This window comes from Oryctolagus cuniculus, chromosome 4, assembly GCF_964237555.1.
Source record: "Oryctolagus cuniculus chromosome 4, mOryCun1.1, whole genome shotgun sequence".
Lineage (NCBI taxonomy): Eukaryota > Metazoa > Chordata > Mammalia > Lagomorpha > Leporidae > Oryctolagus > Oryctolagus cuniculus.
Window position 1 is genome coordinate 16,043,209 of NC_091435.1, and position 19,010 is coordinate 16,062,218.

Genomic DNA, 19,010 nt, shown 5'->3' on the forward strand with positions numbered 1-19,010 from the left:
TTCCCAGAAATGTTCCACAAAAATATGTTAGTAAAGCCAGCCCTCCAGTGCTTCAGAGTACAGGGAAATTTAAAAGAATTCAAAAATTCTGGTAAGGATCTTGATAGCTAAGTGGAATAGTAGAATGTCCTTTATTATCTTGTGGTGTCCAGAATAGTCTCATTTAGTTTAACTATCCTGTTATCCTGAACAAGAAAATAATAACATTGAGTGTGAAGGCTTTTGTATGAGGAAACTTTGAAAAGTCCATGGAAAATGGAATTCAAGACTAGTTTATTTTGGTGCTGAAAGTTTGAAATCTATGCATATATACTATATATATATATATATATATATATATATACACACTTCATGCTTGTCCTGCTTAGGCCTACAACTTAGATTATTAATAGAAGGTTACCATCCACTGAGGAGTTCTTTAGCACCTATCACATAGCAACTTCATCCACAAGCTGTACTCAGTCAGTGCCATGGTGATAGGTTAAATAAAATTAGCTGGAGTGATGATAATCAGGCAAAACCAGCAACACACTAGCATGTTATCTTACCACCAAAAATCCAGCCTGCTGTGAGCTATAAAGAAAGGAACAAAAAGGAGTAAATAATGAGTGAGATTTTAATATCACAAAACAAGACAGCACAAGCAGCAACACTGGAAAAATCAAGCTCTAGTTTTGATTTGAGAAGAAGCAGCCATAGCATCGAGGAGCTGTTCTTTCATAATGGAAGAAAAGTCCAAACCAATGAATAAAGTAACTGCAGAAAGCAATTAAATGTGATGCTTCAGGATAGACATCAAGGCTGTTAATAGCAATTAATGTCTTTTGTGTGTAGTGTTCTGTACAGGGTATTGTAATTCCCATATAGTAAAATGATCTATTTTTCACTTCATTAATCGGAAAACATGATCATTGTGATCAAAAAAGTGGCCTCATTTTACTTCCCAACCAAGATTTAACTGCAAGTACTTGCAATGAGGTCTCATTTTCACAAGCCTTTATGGAAGTTAAAAGACATACTGCAGCCCACTAGTACATAGTCTGTGGATTATTATAATAAATACTTAAAACTACTTATCAAAATAAAAAGCTAAAGCACACTCTGCCATGCAGTGGGCCTGATTTTTTAATCAGTCTCTCAATGCTAATTGGAAGTACTCAGAACTCCAAATGACTTGTCTTATCGTTGGTGAGAATTAAAAAGGTTTTACACTAGAGATACTTTAGCACTGTTTCCCAACTAGGTCATCCTCATTATACTAGCTTTGAAGCTTCTCTTACATTTTCCTTCTTATATGTCAGTTCAAGAAAATGGTTTTCAGAGACAATAATGCTGGCCCCTGGAGCCAGTGACCTGCCAAGTGGCCACCATTCCAAACATAGGTAGCTGTACACATAGTTGCTTGCCAAGGGGAAAGAAAATCAATTTATTCCAGAAGATTATTAAAGCTACTTTATTTTATTTATTTGACAATTTACCAAACGCCTGCCTTAAAAACAGACTGCTTTATTTTATTCTGTGTATATGCTTATTTGAAGGATGTTACAAACAGATATCAGAGGGGTCGGCGCTGTGTGGCGCAGTAGGTTAACGCCCTGGCCTGAAGCGCCAGCATCCCATACCCGGCTGCTCCACTTCCTGTCCAGCTCTCTGCTATGGCAGCAGAAAATGGCCCAAGTCCTTGGGCCCCTGCAACCACGCGGGAGACCTGGAAGAAGCTCCTGGCTCCTGGCTCCTGGCTTCAGATCGGCACAGTCCCAGGCATTGTGGCCATCTGGGGAGTGAACCATAGGATGGAAGACCTTTCTCCCTCTCTCTCTCTCTGTGTCTCCTCTCTCTGTGTAACTCTGACTTTCAGATAAATAAATAACTCTTTAAAAAAAAAGATATCAGACACATTAGAAGGATTGATAACAGATGTGTCTGGGGTCTTTTGTTCTGTTGGGATGGTAAATATTATTCTTTCCAGAGGATGAGATCTTTTATTTTACATAATGTTTTCTCTGAGTCTCATCGAACAGTCAACAATGAGTAGATCCAAGGTCATTCGAGAGCGGAAATTGACAGGAAGACATGGAAGGTGTTGAGAGCACAGAAGCCAGTGAGCAGCAATCTCCCTGAAGAAAATACCCAATTCCTGTGAGGACAAAGTGGTGGGACTGTGAACTTCAGCAGCGTCAAGTAGTCAAGTGAGTCTACGGGCCAAGTCATTGATGTGTATGCCACCTCCTCAAACACGGAGCCTTCTCCTGCCTCAGTTAGCCACTGTTCTGAAGGCCACTGCAGAGAAACACACACAAAAGTTAATTCTTTGCTTTCAACAGACATTCTATCTTAAACTTCAAAGAAAATCAGCATGAAACCTCCCAGAACCTACCATCTGCCAGGTCCTTCAAATGAGGGCAAAGGTAGCCCACTCTGTGGGCTGAGATAATTACGTCTTAGGGCTTAGTTAATTAGGACAGTTGTCTCATTATCAACCAGGCTCCTTTTACACAGTCTACATGAACTGACTCTGAAGATTCATCTTGGAAAAAGACTGGGGCAAGAAAACCAAAATACTGCTCGTTAGCACTCCCATTTTTAGAAATGTAGGTGAGTGCAAGACAAAGACCTGGAAAACGATAAAACACAAACTCCTATTGCCAAAGGATCAGAATAAATTAAAGTTCAATGTAGAAGAATTCTAGGCTTTAACAATATGTCTACTTGCCTACTTAAGTGGAAGCTGTATATGAGTTCCTTCTTGCTGACTAATGTAAGGCTATAACATCCCAAACCAGATCTCCTTCAGTTGCCCATTTCTGGACATCTTTCCCTCTCCTGACATTTCTTGTGGCACACTGCAGTTATAAGAAAAATCAATAAAAAGGACAACAATTGTCAATACAAAATCAAAGAAGAGCTAGAAACTGTCAATAGAACACTGTCTATGGTTGTAAGAAGTCCATAACCTTCCATCCCTTTGCGTCCATCTACTGATTACTCTTGTCAGTAATTCTGCCCAGCTCCTAGGTGTTATATTTAGTTCTTCTACATCTGGTATGTCTGATGAGACCAAAGAGAGAAAATTCCAGCCTTGAACTCCAATCCAATATAGTTAGGACTCTCACTAACTCTATTTTTCTTCTCAAAATTGTCCTTCTCTTTATTCTTCTCAGCTAGAGATCAGTTCATCTATTTTTACTGTTTATAGTGTGCCCCCGAAATCTACTTGCATCTTCTCATATTTCTCATCACTGTTGACTCATTCATTTTTTTAAAGATTTATTTATTTTATTTGAAAGAGTTACACACAGAGAGAAGGAGAGGCAGAGAGAGAGTTAGAAAGAGAGAAGTCTTCCATCCACTGGTTCACTCCCCAGTTGGCCGCAACATCTGAAGCTGCGCCTATTTGAAGCCAGGAGCTAGGAGCTTCTTCCAGGTCTCCCATGAGGGTGCAGGGGCCCAAGGACTTGGGCCATCTTCTACTGCTTTCCCAGGCCATAGCAGAGAGCTGGATTGGAAGTGGAGCAGCCAGGACTCAAACTGGTGCCCACATGGGATGCCAGCATTGCAGGTGGCGGTTTTACCCGCTATGCTACAGCATCGGCCCTAACTCATTCATTTTTGCTTTAAGCATATGTCACCAGGTATGGGTTCTCCCTACTCTTACAATTTTTTTTTATATTCTATGAAAGTCCTCTGTTGTCAGGATACTTTAGTAGCCTTTGTCCTACATGCCTCCTACATGATCTTAAAAATACAAGATCTTAAAAATAGGGATTCTGAGATAACAAAGCACAGAACCATAGTAGGTACTTAATAAGTTTGTATTGGATGAATAAATAAATAAATTTCAAAATCATAGAGGTAGGAATTTGAGTGTTCTTTCTTTCTTCATTTGGATGTCTTGCCTGCTGGCAGTGGCAGGCCATGAAAGACAGTGATTCGATTGCACAACTGTGTTTATCCCCTCCATCGTTAGCAATTTCTGTGAATTCATCTATTTTTTCACTGATAAAATTATGAACACTGAGAATTAGGTGTGTCTTTAAGGATTGTTTCAACTAACATAAATCCTAGCAGATTAGACTCTCCTCTTTCCAGGTAAAGAAAGCAAAGACTATATTTAAAAAAAAATGTGGACATTTGGAAAAATCATAGGAGTGGAAGTGTGATAACTGGAGAAATGGAAGTTGTTTGTGTTAGTCCAGCTCAGAGGCTGGAATGTCTGGATCTCAACCCATTTCACAACTTAACGATCATTGTAACCTTCAATGAGTTATATAACCTCAGTATTCTCATTGCTCAGAGGGAAACAAAAATGGATCACCTGATCGGACTTATATGGGGTTTAATGAGATAAAATATGCGCAAGGATAGCAAATGCCTCACTCCACCTAGTAAGCACTACAAAGTAATCATCATCAGTCCTTATTGTTGTTATTATTAAGCTGTGTCAACATGCTTCTTGTCACTTACAGGACCATTCACACAGACAAAAGGACGTTTATTTTTTCACCTTGACATACAAGCACGAACTCCCACCCCTACAGGTCTCCAGTCACTGCTCTAGGAAACCTTACTGCATGTCACGCAACCGCCATCCTGAATTCTAGGAAACCTCCCTTCAGCTCATGGGTAACTTAATCACAGTTTCAACCTCTACCACTTTAAGTTCTAGCTCTATCTGTGGGTCTCACCACCTGTTATTTTTGCCTACTCCATAGTAATAGTTTCTAATAACACAAATATTTATTGAATGCTTATCATGCACCTTATAAGTTTTAACCTTACTTCCGGTTCAAAACAACCCATTATAAAGACATGATTTTAAATCACCAGATTATTAACCAGTTTTACAAATTAGAAAATTGACACAAAGGAAGGTTAGCCAACTTACTCAAAGGCATACTCCAGATTAACTATGTATAGCTATACGATGCAAAACACAAAAGTACAGAATTAAAATAAAAATAATTTTAATTTTTTGCTAGATACCAGCTGGTCCAGGTAGCTTCTCTTTCAGAAAAAAAAATTCAATTTTACCAAAATATGTAAAAACATTTCCTAAAAATTCTGGAAAAGATAACCAAGATTCATAAGATAGAGAATTTCTACAATTGAGCTTGAATAAGTTTAGATAAAATCCTGCAAAAGAAGGAAGAAATGAAAAAATAAAGGGTAAAGGAAGAGAGGAAAAAATTAATAGAGGAAGCAGGCCAGGGAAGGGACAGAACCATCCTTAAGCCCCTAAGTGACTGCAACTCATCATTCTCAGAACATGGCTTTTATGGGGCTTGCTAACACCCTAAACTACTTTGTCCTTCTCTTCTTCCACTGCTCTTATCTGGAGAGAACTCAAATTTTCTCTATCCCTTCATGTAGGCAGCCTGGTCAGGTTTTAACCATGAATTTGTCTTCAACCCTTGTTCTTTCACTTGGGAAAGACACCAGCAAACAGTGTCACCCAAGCGAGAATGATGCAGGGCAGTCTCTTCTCTGTATCTCCTCTCCTACCAGTTCTCCATAGAGTTCAGTTCATTTTAGATCTTCCTTGCTTCTTGCATCTGGTTGCTTTCTCTTGGACTTCTGTTCTCTCATCTAAGCTCTCCTGTCTCATGCCAGGATTAGCACTGCTGATACATTGCATCATTTTACTGAAACACTTATACACTCTTTATGATAACTCTGGAAATGATCAGGTAAATTTGAACATGACTGGCACCCCCTGAATTCATGCAGGAATTTAATCCTAAAAGTCTTTTGTTAATGGTATGAAGAAAGTGAAAATTTAATCCAACCACAGTGCTTAAAAAAGGGATCTTTGGAAAGTGTTTACATCAGATGGTTAGGGTGCAGCTCCCATGACTGATTCATGGCAGCATTAGAAGGAGGAAGAGAGACCACATGGACAGAAAGAGACACACATGCACCCACGGTGATGGGATTCAGCCCTGGGGGTGGGGGAGCTCTTCAAAGCCTGAATCATTCTGTTTGGACTTTGAACCTCTAGAACTGTGAATCAAAGTAAGTCTCTCTTCCTTATAAAGCAGCCTGCCTCAGGTATTTTGCTATAGTAATGAAAAGCTGACTAATACAAGATTCATAAGGTAGAAAAATTTGAGAGTCTGCAATTAACCTTGAACAAGCTTTGATAAAATTCTACAAAGGAAGAAAAGAATTTGGTAACACTCTGGTGGCATCCTGAGTATTCCTTCACTAGGGCACTCCACTGCTACAGCCAGAGGGTCATTCTCTATGTCTAAACACACCAGTCATCTGCATCACCAACAGCTTCCGACCTGTGCCATGGCTGAGGGTCAACCTGTCCTCTCTGGCTTCTGACTCCATGTGCTCCAACTTGCAGAACCTTCCTGGCCTACCTAGGACACAGCATCCTCATTCCCACCTGTATGTGTGGCATGCTCTCCTGCCCACAGGCACTCTTCCCTCCCCACCCCACGGGCCTTCCCCAGTTAATGTCAGCTCCTCCTTCAGATTTCACTTTGTGTCTAACTTCTCACACAGAGAGACCCAGCCACACTGCCCAGAGCAGGCACTGTTGTGAGTTGTTTGCCACATTTCTACATGGTCTCTCCCTCCTGAGCCCTTCCCTCAGCCTAGTCTTCCACATTCCTTCCTTTGATCTGCTTTCTGAAGTCACACTTGTCCAACAACCTGACCAGTGGGCTAGAGCTCAGGGACCGTTTCTGCTGGGGCTCTCATCATGGCAAGCGGTTGGCCCAGCACAGCACCTGCCCCATATGCAGTATTCGTGGCCTGAGTGAATGATTTCATCTAAAATTCACAACAAATCTAAATGCTGTTGTACCTAAGGATGCATAGCAAGTGCCGTCACATTGCGTGCAGCATTAGAAACTTGCTCACTCAAGCCTGGGGTTTTCTAAATCTCCACTGCTCCACCCTTGCCAATATCTTACTTTCATTTCTAAAGAACCACAGAAGGAGAATTGGTTTGAAAAATCAATTTTTTAAAAGATTTATTGATTTATTTTGAAAGTGTTACAGAGAAAGAGGCAGAGACAGAGACAGAGAGAGAGAGAGAACTTCTATCTGCTGGTTTACTCCCCAGATGCTACAACAACCATCACTGGGCCAGGCCAAAGCCAGGAGCCAGCAGCTTCATCCACGTCTCCCACATGGGTTCAGAGGCCCAAACATGTGGGCCATCTTCTGCTGTTTCTCTGAGGACATTAGCAGGGGGCTGGATCAGAAGTGGAGCAGCCAAGACATGAACCAATATCCATATGGGATGCTGGCATTGCAGGCAGCAACTTTACCCACTATGCCACAATGCTGATCCTTCAAATCAACTTTTTCAAAACAAATCTGCCTGCCACTAGATCCTCATGAATAAAATCTTGATATTACAGGAATGGACTAATTAGAAAAAATTATTTGGAGGCAGATTTTAATGAAGCAAGCTTATTCTCCCTTTCCCAAAAAATTTACACCATCTGATACAAATTGGGAGAAATCTCATCCTACTAAGGACAATGTGAATGTGAATAATGAAGGCTCAGGGGTGGTCAGAAAGCATGTTCTGTCTCGTGTGTGTGAGGGTTTTTAGAAAGCTTGCATTACTGGGGAGAATTTTTATAGGGAAAAGTAAAAACGATTTTCATTTTCAATGTGTTTATCAGTATTTAAATGAAACAAAAGAAGAAAAGGAAAAAAACCACCAGAACCAACAGAAATTCCAAAGTACTTTAACATAAACAGAATTAAATATATGATAGAAAACATGACAAAAGTTGGCCTCACGGAGCCAATGAGGGCTCACATCCAGAACAGTGTCGTCTGGCGCCATGGCTCAATAGGCTAATCCTCCACCTGCGGCGTTGGCACATCGGGTTCTAGTCCCAGTCGGGGCACCGGATTCTGTCCCAGTTGCTCCTCTTCCAGTCCAGCTCTCTGCTGTGGCCCGGGAGTGCAGTGGAGGATGGCCCAAGTGCTTGGGCCCTGCACCTGCATGGGAGCCCAGGAGAAGCACCTGGCTCCTGGCTTCAGATTAGCACAGTGTGCCGGCTGCAGCAGCCATTGGAGGGTGAACAACGGAAAAAAAGGAAGACCTTTCTCTCTCTCTCTCTCTCTCTCTCTCTCTCACTGTCCACTCTGCCTGTCAAAAAAATAAAAAATAAATTTAAAAAAATGAACAGTGTCAGCAGAAATAAAGCTTGCATCAAAAGCAGGAGTGGATACTTCTGTTTCACAGGACAAACCCTATCCTTGTCCCAGAATCCCAGGATATCCAGTGGTAGTGCACTGGACTCGGCGTCCGTGGATGGCTGCCACCATGCGGCCACTACAGGCATTACAGCTACTTCAAATGTTCTAATTCCTAAGACTCCCCCTCATCCAAAACTTCCCGTGAAAATTCTCAAATCTAGAAATCATGGAATTGTTTCATCACTACACCTATCAAACAATCATTGTGACAAAATGTTGCCCCTTGAAAACCGGGTTGGGAGGCAAGTAAAGCTGAGAATTAACTTAGACATGTCTCCTAAAACATCACTTTATTTTCATTTCTCCACTGTCTATTAAGGTAGTCCAACACCCTCTGGTTACGTAAAACATTGTCACAAATTAATAATTAGAATAGTTCATTTCATGTTCTGGTCAGAACTTCAACCTGGCATTAAAAGATGAGTAGAACCCTGCTTGAGCCAGAATCCAGCAGGAAGCTGGCTACTGGGGAGGAAGGAGCTGTATTCTTTCCTTCCTACCTTAGCATTTATAATTCTTCCTCCTTCCTTCTAGCTTCTTCTTTCCAGTTCTTGACTGGTCCTCAAACAATTGAGATTCCATGAAAGAAGAGGAAGCAGGAACACTCTAACACACTTAGCAGACTCTCTCCTGGGTGATTTTGTTGAGGTTGAGACTGTGCCACAAAGGAGTTCTCCTTTTGCTCAGACTTTAGTCTTCCTGGAAAGCATATGTTTTAGCCATAATCCCAAGGTAATGGTATTTGGATATGGGAGCATCGGGAGGCATTTAGGGTTAAATGTTATCATAAGGATGAGGACCCCATGATGGAATCTATGCCCTCATAAGAAGACCCCCAAAGCTCACTTTCTCTGTGCCAGCACCAAGGCAAGGCCATAGGAGAACACATATGAAGAAAGCCATCTGCAGGTCAACAAGGGAGCCCTCATCATAACTCACCCTGCTGGCATCCTATTCCCATATTTCCAGTCTCCAGAGCTGTGAGAAATAAGTGTCTATTGTTTAACCCCCGCCCCCCCCCATTTGGTGGTGTTTGGTTATGGCAGCCTGAGTTGACTAATATACTGGGTGACTATGTCTTTGTTCTTTCTCATCCAGGCTGGATGTATCAATATCTACGACTCTTCTTTGCTGAGATCTTTTTACCTCTCTAGAAATCCTTCTTGGACAAGACCTTAGGAGAATTTCTTAGTCTACAGATGACAAATGAAAAATACTCCCAAAATCTTTAAGACTAGGGCATAAAGAATAAGGCAGCCTCCAAACAGATCTGAAAGTGATGTATGAGAGCCAGAAAAGGAGATTTGCTTGGGATTTTTATGATGGCTAGGGAGTGGGGCTATTGATAGTTCTTGCTCATAGCCAGAAGGAAGAATGGGGCTTAAATGATGTCAGCAAACACAAAAATGAAGTTAGACTCTTCATTAAATGTAGACTGAGGCAAGAATTTATGTGCTACTGTTTTCTTGAGGAGTATAGTCGCAGGAAGCAGAACTGAAGAAACAAATCAAGCAGTGAAAGATGGAGAAGAAATGCAGCAAACACGGGGGAAGTGTCCAAGTTGGCTGCTGTGTAGGAGCCAGCATGACTGATGGCTGGATCTCACAGGCGTCTTCACCACGGCCTCAGAAGCCAGAACAGTCGTGCCCTGTACCCGAAAGGGAAGGAGAAGAACCTGTTCATGGATTTTCAACTTTTGTTCACCAAAGTCTACTCCATAGGTTAAATCCCTCCCTAAATGCCCATACAGGGGTATTCTAACATTTCTTATCTTGGTGGCCTCAGGGAAGTCCCAGGACATTAGTTGAGAAGCACAACTGCCAACTTGTCTGAGACAACACAATAGAGTGAACACAACCACAGCAACAAGCCCCCTGGAACGCGGCAGCTGTGGCAGCACGTGGGGATCTGGCGATTACTGGCAGGAGCAAAGCACTCCTCTGCCCAGCAGCACTGCAGGTGTGAGGACCCACTGATGCCCACATGGGAACCAGCACAGTTGGTAGCACTTGTCATGGCTGTGCGTGTTTTTCAATATATATAAATTAACTGGTACTTTAATAATATACAAAACTAATTTTTAAAAATTTTTTAAGTTGTATTTTTGTCAAAAACTTGAATGCTGATCCTTCTTGACTTATGATGGGGTTACATCTCAATAAACCCACCATAAAGTTGAAAATGCCATAAATAAAAATTGCATTGAAGGGGTAGGTATTGTGACACTGCAGGCGAAGTCACTGCTTGGGACAGTTGCTTCCCATATCAGTGTGCCTCCTTCCGGTGTGTCTACTTCACTTCTAATCCAGCGCCCTGCTAATGCCACCCTAAGATGCAACAGATGATGGCTCAAGTACTTGAGTCCCTGCCACCCATGTGGGATACCTGGGTGGAGTTCCAGGCTCTTGTTCCATCCTGGCCCAGACCTAGATGTTGAGGGTATCTGGAAAGTGAACCTCCAGATGGAAGATTCTCTCTCTATTTCTCCCTCCCTCCCTCCCTCCCTCTCTCCCCTTATCCTGCTTTCTCTATGACACACTCATGCTTTCTCTCTTGCTCTTACTCTTTCTTGCTCTCTGTCATTCTGATTCAAATAAACAAAAACAAATAAGAAATTTAAACGTTCATTGAGTACATCTAACCTCCTGAACATTGTAGCTTAGCCTTGCCTTCCTTAAATGTGCTCAGCACTCCTACATTAGCCTACAGTTGGGTAAAATCATCAAACACAAAGGCTTTCTTATAATGAAGTGTTAAATATCTCATAAAATTTATTGGACACTGTAATGAGAGTGAAACGCAGAATGTCTGCGTGGGCACTCATTATTAATAGACAGCTAATGGATGTTAATTTGTGGCTTCTCCCAAATGCATACCATTTTCATGCCTTCACAAAGTCAAAAAAACCCCAAGTGTAACCTCCACAAGTGAAGGGCTGTGTGCAATGTCACTTGTTTCTCCTGATGATCACAGTGCTGGTTAGGAGCTGCAGCCACTGCTACCCACCAGCTTCAAAATAGGGGCTTAGACTGCATATAGCTAGCCCAGGGAAAAAAAAATCAAAATCCAGCGTCTTAAAAGTTCAGTTTCTACAGAAGGTATATCACTTTTGCATCATCTGTTTTAAGGAGAACCCATCATAAATCAGGGACCATCTATATAGTTGGGGAGTACAAAGTGGTATTTTGATCCAAGTATAGTTGTGGGATATTAGATATTCATCACTTTGTCCACAAACTCCCTTCTCCAGTCTCTCTTGCAGTTTGCATGAAGGAGTGGCAATGTCATACTATTCTAAGCATTGAAATGAGAAAGTTGTATTTTTTAAAGATTTATTTATTTATTTGAAAGAGTTATACAGAAAGAGAGAGAGAAAGAGAGAGAGAGAGAGAGAGAGAGAGAGAGAGGTCTTCCATCCACTGGTTCACTTCTCAAATGGCCGCAATGGCCGGAGCTGTGCCAATCCGAAGCAGGAGCCAGGAGCTTCTTCCGGGTCTCCCACATGAGTGCAGGGGCCCAAGGACCTGGGCCATCCTCTACTGCTACCCCAAGCCACAGCAGAGAGCTGGATCAGAAGAGGAGCAGCCTGGACTAGAATCGGTGCCCATATGGGATGCCGGCACTTCAGGCCAGGGTGTTAATCCGCTGCGCCACAGCGCCAGCCCTGAGAAAGTTGTTTTGGAAAGATGTTTCCTCCTTGATGAAAGAAGAGAGAGCCATGGAAGGATTTCTCTCCCCTTCTTCCCCTTCTTATCTTTCAGTCTCCTCTAGATTCCACAGCAGGCCAGCTGGTGTCTTACAACAAATACGGGAAAGATTTAGCAGCCAGTGGAATCAGACTGTCCAGTCTTCACATTTTCCAAGAATACAATATATCATCATTAATTAAAGTCACCTCGCTGTGCTGCTCATCAGAGCAGCTTGCTTCTTCTTTCAAATGTGTGTAAGAATTCATTCCCCTGCAAGTAGCTGAAAATCTGATTAATAGGAATGTGTTGTTGTCACCCATAACAATTCATTTAGACATAGGTGGCTCCGTGGGGGGACAGCAGCTCAGTAAGGGTGTAGATTGTTTCTACCCTATTATTTCACCATCCTTAGTCTACAGATTTCTATTTTTAATAGTTTCATTTCATTTATTTTTAATGCTTATTGAATTGGCAGATGGCATTGTATATTTTTATCATGTACAACATGATGCTTTAAAGTATGTATACACTATGGAATGGTTAAATCTAGCTAACTCCCAAATTTGTTAGCAAATATAGTTATTTTCATGGTAAGAACACATTCTTGTACACATTGGAAAAAGCAATGATGTGCACACAACTAATAAACCAAGGATGTGCAAACCCCATCTTTCATGAAGATAAAGAAATACTCATCCAGGCCACACTGTTCGGTGGTAAATCTGCCCACTCTTCTCAGCATCCCCAAGTCCACCTTGACTCCTCCTGGAAAACAGAGCAAAGACTTAACCTTAAAATTACCTTGAAAGCAGATGTTTCTACCTGACAGAAAAGAGATGCTAAGTTATCAATGGTACCTCATAACATACCTGATGGGATTTAGATGTTGGAAAGAAGGGTAAAATATAGCAAAGTGCCAAATTATAACACTAATAATAGGGGCTGGTCTTTCAAATAAATAAATAAATGTCAAATAAATTAATAATTAATAATAATAATAATAGAGAAGGTAAACTTTTTTGGCTCCTTCCTTGCAAAGACCACTAAAGGGAAAAAAAAAAAGACTTGAGAGTTTATTTTTATTATCACATTGGATCATGGGTAATCTAGTTTTGCTAGGGCTGAAGATTCATATATTGGCAGTTTCTGATTATTTTGCACAGGACTTGCACTTAACCTTCACTCTCATGCATGCCCTGTGTACCGATAAAGTTTTAAAAGACAAACAGGGACTCTCTAACTTTCTACTGATCAGCAAGAACCCAGCGCCCTGCCTGCCCAATAACAGGTCAGTTCTACCAACAGTGCCACTTTATCTAAACTAATGAGATTGTCAGGGTGTCTGGAACCTGATTTTATAGCATATGTTATATGATGAATGGAATACAAAACATAATATGTAGGAGAGGAGTTTCAACAGTAAAGACAAAAGCATAGGTTTTTAACAAAAGATGAGACTCACTTTCCCTATGTCTACTTCAATAAGGAGAAAGTAGCACATAGTCTCAATCTGTCCTTTATTTGATGCAAACTATTTAACTGTGTGCTTAATTTTGTCTAAAAACAACTACTATGAACAAAGTACAAGAAATCTGTTAAATGTTGAGGCTAAAGGGTTAGGGGAAAATGTGATGATTTTATACCATTTTATACCATTTCTTAATGTGCTGGCAAAATCAAGCCCACCATCCTCCTGTAAGCCTCCTGTTGTATCTCTGTACATTGATCCCCCTACACATATTTGTGGTTCTATTATAAACTTAAGTAGGAGCCCACTTATAGTATGCATCATGTTCATCAATATGTTTGATAAAAGAATAATGTACAATCTCATTAGCTTCTCCCAAATATTTGCAGTCAGACAAGGTTCCACTCATAAATGTGCTGTATTTATAAATCAGACCACGAGAGAAAGACAGGATCACTCAGTCATTCTTGCCCACTTCTATAATAAACAGAACTTCTGTGTGTACAAAAATAGAATATCTGTGCCCTGAAAGCAAGTAATGGGCCCCCAGTGTGCCAGTGTCTGGCCTTAGCAGTGTTCTGCTTCTAACAATCCCCCAGGAGAATTACACACAGAGTCCCTGCTTCTGATTGATTATAGAACAGTGATCAGCTCATTACCTCACTATCCCTATTATTTACTAATAAATGACCTCAGCCTTGCACACCACCATAAATTCTGCTCATTATAGTTTTCTCAAGAGCCCCATTGCACCTATCTTCCCCTGAGCTCATCCAAGAGATGGGTCATTCATCGGCAGCCTGCTTGCAGTTCCGCTCTCTGCCTCCACACACTTCTCTGTTCTCAGAAGGGTCAAAATGGTTTCATCTTTGTATGAAGTCCACTTCCCCTTCCGAATGACGCTGATTTTGAAATACGTTTGTTTAACTTTAGCCCCATCAGTCCATTTGCTTTTTGTCTCTTTTCTGGACCAATTCCTCACCCTCCTGCCCTTAACAGCACTCATTAACAGTCTCCAGGAGCAGTCTTCCCCCAAACACAGAAGTCCCCTTCAACAAGACAATGTTTTAAAAATGTCCGTTACTCAAGGTCTACATTCTTCTATTTGAATACCACCTTTCCTAAATGCATAAAACAATTCATTTTGCCCTAGCTACCAAACTTGAAGAAATGATAAGGGATCATTATTATGAAACTTAAAAGTAAATAAAAGGCAACCTTAGTTTGAAGAGCTTAATAAAAGACTTGGGGTGGAAAATCTCTCTGTGTCTCTCCCTTTCTCCATGTCATTTTGACTTTCAAATAAATAATAATTTTTTTAAAAATCACAAAATAAAATGTAAAAATACAGAATCATGATTTTACAAAGCATTGTAACCAATTTTTTATCTTGTTCCTTAAGGTTTGAAATGGGGAAGAATGGCAAAAGGCATTTCAGTTTCATTGTTTTCAAGGAGATCTTATAGAAGATGTTGTTAGATATTAAAATTAGTTATCAAAAGATCTTGTGCAGCCCATGTCCTTTAATGGATGAAATAGAGGATGAATTCCCATTTGTTTGGAAGAAAGCAGGGGATCATTTTAATGATCTCTGTAAATCCTATTCTAGCAATACTCTTACACCCAAGTGATGTGCAAGTTTTTCTTTAAGTATCAAATTTTGTGGCAGAGAACACAAAAGCAATTGAATGCAAATGTAAATTATCTTCAGGAATATGTATCTCTTGATAAAATGCTGTAAGAAACACATAATCCTCTTTGCATGTCACTACTGATTTCTGTTTGAGATTAATTCCTGTGCATCCATTACGAACGGCATAGTTTATTCAGGGGCATGATAAAAAATTAACAACCATTTCTCATTTCATTAGGGGAAAAGAATCAGTTAAACATTTTAATGTGTGTGATTGCAATGACTACGAAGCAAATTAATAAAATATTCTCTAGTCACGCATTGAGAAGTACATACTACCTTGTTGAAGATATATTTATCTAATGAAATAGCCAATGAAGATTCAGAGCTGCTTATAATCAATAAGAAGCAATTTGGGGGTTAAGGAATAATTTGATATTAATATGCAGAAATGACAGGAAAAATAATCACAGAGTAAGATATGCTGGGGAACTAATGAAGAGAGATTGAAGGAATCAAAACTTGTCACATCACAGGCCATCCTTCTGTTAGTGATCAACCTGTGTTCCAAAGGCTCATTTTGAAATAACTTGCTTAGAATTTAGGTTACATATTCTCACAGAATTATGGAATCTATAGGATAGAAAGAGCGGCAGAGTAGGTAAACCACAGCCTGGAATTTAATCACCTCTTCTTTATCTCCACCAAGTAACTAAATAATGTAATAAAAGATAAATAAGTCTGCAGATTTTATTAAAAGTTATGATTACATCATGAAGCATTCAAAGTGTTCTACACATGTAATAGTATAGTATTTTCTCACTCTTTGTATCAAAAATAGGATCAGATCATGCTCCAAATTTAGGTGCTAGCTGTGCAGACACATCTCCTGTAGCTTCAAACCCCAAGCAGCAACATTGTTTAGTCTACTCATGTGCAGGCACCAGGAATCTGAAGAAAGACATTATGGCAAGGTTGTAAGGTTCAGAATAAGAGTTAGGATTTGTGTTTTAGGGTAGGAGATAAATGGGCAAAGACTCAGGAAAAAGGTAAGAACGAATTTGTACCTGCTACATCTCCCTCTGCCCTTTCTTGCTTGCCTTCCAACTCATCCCTGCCAAGGCCAACTCCACTCTTACTCTCCTCATGCTGGGTGGAAGCGCTGAGTATTCTGCTCAAACAATCACTCATCTTTTGAATTCACCTTTTTTTTAAACTTCTAATTTTCACTCTATCTATTAGCACTCACCAGTGCCTAAGAGCCCTTGGTGCACAGTGACCATATGCATACTTGAATTCCAAGCTCACCGAGCATGTTGAAATGTCTTAATAAGATAAGCACTTATTAAATAAAGGGGAAAGTGAGTCAATGGGAGAGAAAGCATAGGGTCCCTTAGGAGGCAGAATGGATTCTTTTTTTTTAATGTTTTTATTTATTTTTTTTTGACAGGCAGAGTGGACAGTGAGAGACAGAGAGAAAGGTCTTCCTTTTTTTCCGTTGGTTCACCCCTGCAATGTCCACTGAAGCTGGTGCACCACGCTGATCCGAAGCCAGGAGCCAGGTGCTTCTCCTGGTCTCCCAAGCAGGTGCACGGCCCAAGCACTTGGGCCATCCTCCACTGCACCCCCCGGGCCACAGCAGAGAGCTGGACTGGAAGAGGAGCAACCGGGACAGAATCCGGCGCCCCGACCGGGACTAGAACCCAGTGTGCCGGCACCACAGGTGGAGGATTAGCCTGTTGAGCCGCAGCGCCGGCCTGGAATAGATTCTTTCTCCACTCTTCCATCTCCTTCTCACTTTCAGCCACCAGCCAATGCTGGGATGTAAAAGATTGAGAAGGGGCCAGCGCCGCGGCTCACTAGGCTAATCCTCCGCCTACCGGCGCCAGCACACCGGATTCTAGTCCCAGTTGGGGCGCCGGATTCTGTCCCGGTTGCCCCTCTTCCAGGCCAGCTCTCTGCTGTGGCCAGGGAGTGCAGTGGAGGATGGCCCAGGTGCTTGGGCCCTGCACCCCATGGGAGACCAGGAAAAGCACCTGGCTCCTGGCTCCTGCCATCGGATCAGCGCGGTGCACTGGCCGCAGCGCGCTGGCCGCGGCGGCCATTGGAGGGTGAACCAACGGCAAAGGAAGACCTTTCTCTCTGTCTCTCTCTCTCTCTCACTGTCCACTCTGCCTGTCAAAAAAATTAAAAAAAAAAAAAAAGATTGAGAAGGAAACCATGAAATGAAAAGTGGTGGCGCCAGCACCCCGGGTTCTAATCCCGGTTGGGGCGCCGGATTCTGTCCCAATTGCCCCTCTTCCAGGCCAGCTCTCTGCTGTGGCCCAGGAGTGCAGTGGAGGATGGCCCAGGTCCTTGGGCCCTGCTTCTGCATGGGAGACCAGGAGGAAGCACCTGGCTCCAGGCTTCGAATGGGCGCAGCACGCCGGCCGCACCGGCCATTTGGAGGGTGAACCAACAAATAGGAAGACCTTTCTCTCTGTCTCTCTCTCTTTGTCTAAATCTGCCTGTCTAAAAAAAAAAAAAAGAAAGAAATGAAAAGTGGTAAGTTATGAGGATGCCCCTGCCTTTTTCCCCCCTTCCCTTCTTTTCTGCCTCTTTGCCCATTCTTAAAGACAGAGCCTCTAGTCAAAATCAATTTGATTGAAGAGGTAGAGTTTGGTATGAGAAGGATAGAGTTGCATGACACAAGAGGTCAGAAGGGGAAAGAAGAAGGAGAATGTGTAGGAGGAGAGACATTCCAGTAGAGAAAGAGCACATTTATTCCTAATGTGGCACAGATGGTCAATGTTCTCTCAGTAGCCATGTGCTTCTTCACATTCCCCAAATCCACGAGTCAAAGTGCTGTCAGGTGACCAACTCTGATCAGTAGAACATGAGCAGAAACAATGTGCCAAATCCCATTTGGAAAAGGTAAGAATGGATGTGCCTTCTCCAGGGTTGTTCTTTTTCCCTGCTGCCTTGACCTTAGAGATGATTTTCCCATGTGGTGTGACTACATGATGGACGAGAGCAGTCAGACACAAACTAGACCTCATATGAGGATAATCAAGGTTGTGGTGTGTGTGTGTGTGTGTGTGTATTTGTGCAAAGTCATTGGAGGCCAGGGACTTATGTCTCAAGATAGCATTTCAAAATCTAACTAATACATCTTAGTTCACCCATGAGGGACAGTCATTAATGGGAAAGGAAAGGAAAGTTACTATTAATGCTTATAGGTCAAGAGCTGCCTGACTTAGATATTAGCAGAGTTTGTCCTTAGTTTTTACTTCAAAGTATGAATCCATATCCAAGTTATCATTTCCTATTTCTACCTATCACTTAATTAGAAGATGCAACATTTTTAAAGAATTTCCTTAAGGATATTCAAAGAATAATATTCTTCCAAATACTCTGAAATCTAACCCAGAATTAAGCTGTACCCACAGAGCTGTTTATTGCACTGACCATCTTGTATAATCATTTGGAACTCAGCATGAGATCATTAGATCAAGAGGTGATAGCAAAGGCAGGTGGAATTCATTGCAGTACTCATTGTACAGATATCATGGAGAATGCTGCTCATTAGATTGCACAGCATCATCTTTGTAAGAGTGCTTGAATAATTTTCCTTCTTATCGCAATATTAGCAATAGCTGTTCTTTTGTAAAATAAAATAGTATTGGAAACCATCTCATCAGATTATTGATAAGATTAAATTAAATAATACATTTTAAAAGCTTAAAATTATACTTCAGAGTAAGCACAGAGTGTATTTTGTCATTATTAGTACTTTGTAAAAAATCTTAATTGAAGGTAAATTATGTTAATGCTCAATATTTTCTAATAGATAAAAGCCAAACCTTGAGCCTGGTCCTAGCAAGTCTATCATATGTCTATCATATCACTTTGCTGTGTGCCCAGTTCCTTCTCCTCTTTTTCCAATGTGTGTAACTTTACTCCATTTTATATATTCCTGTGAGCTGATCTAAATTCTTTCCAGAGC

At 41.3% G+C, this 19,010-nt stretch overlaps 1 long non-coding RNA gene across 8 annotated transcripts in view; it reads right to left on the reverse strand.

The window, feature by feature from the left end:
• Positions 1-416: 416 nt before the first annotated feature.
• Positions 417-19,010, reverse strand: part of LOC127494001 (uncharacterized) — a 184,676-nt gene continuing 166,082 nt past the window's right edge. For all 8 annotated transcript variants that reach the window (XR_011387744.1, XR_011387738.1, XR_011387746.1 and 5 more), the window contains 2 exons: positions 8,736-12,689; positions 417-2,280 (listed from right to left, as the gene is read on the reverse strand). This is a non-coding gene — a long non-coding RNA (uncharacterized lncRNA). The remainder of the gene's footprint in view (positions 2,281-8,735; positions 12,690-19,010) is intronic.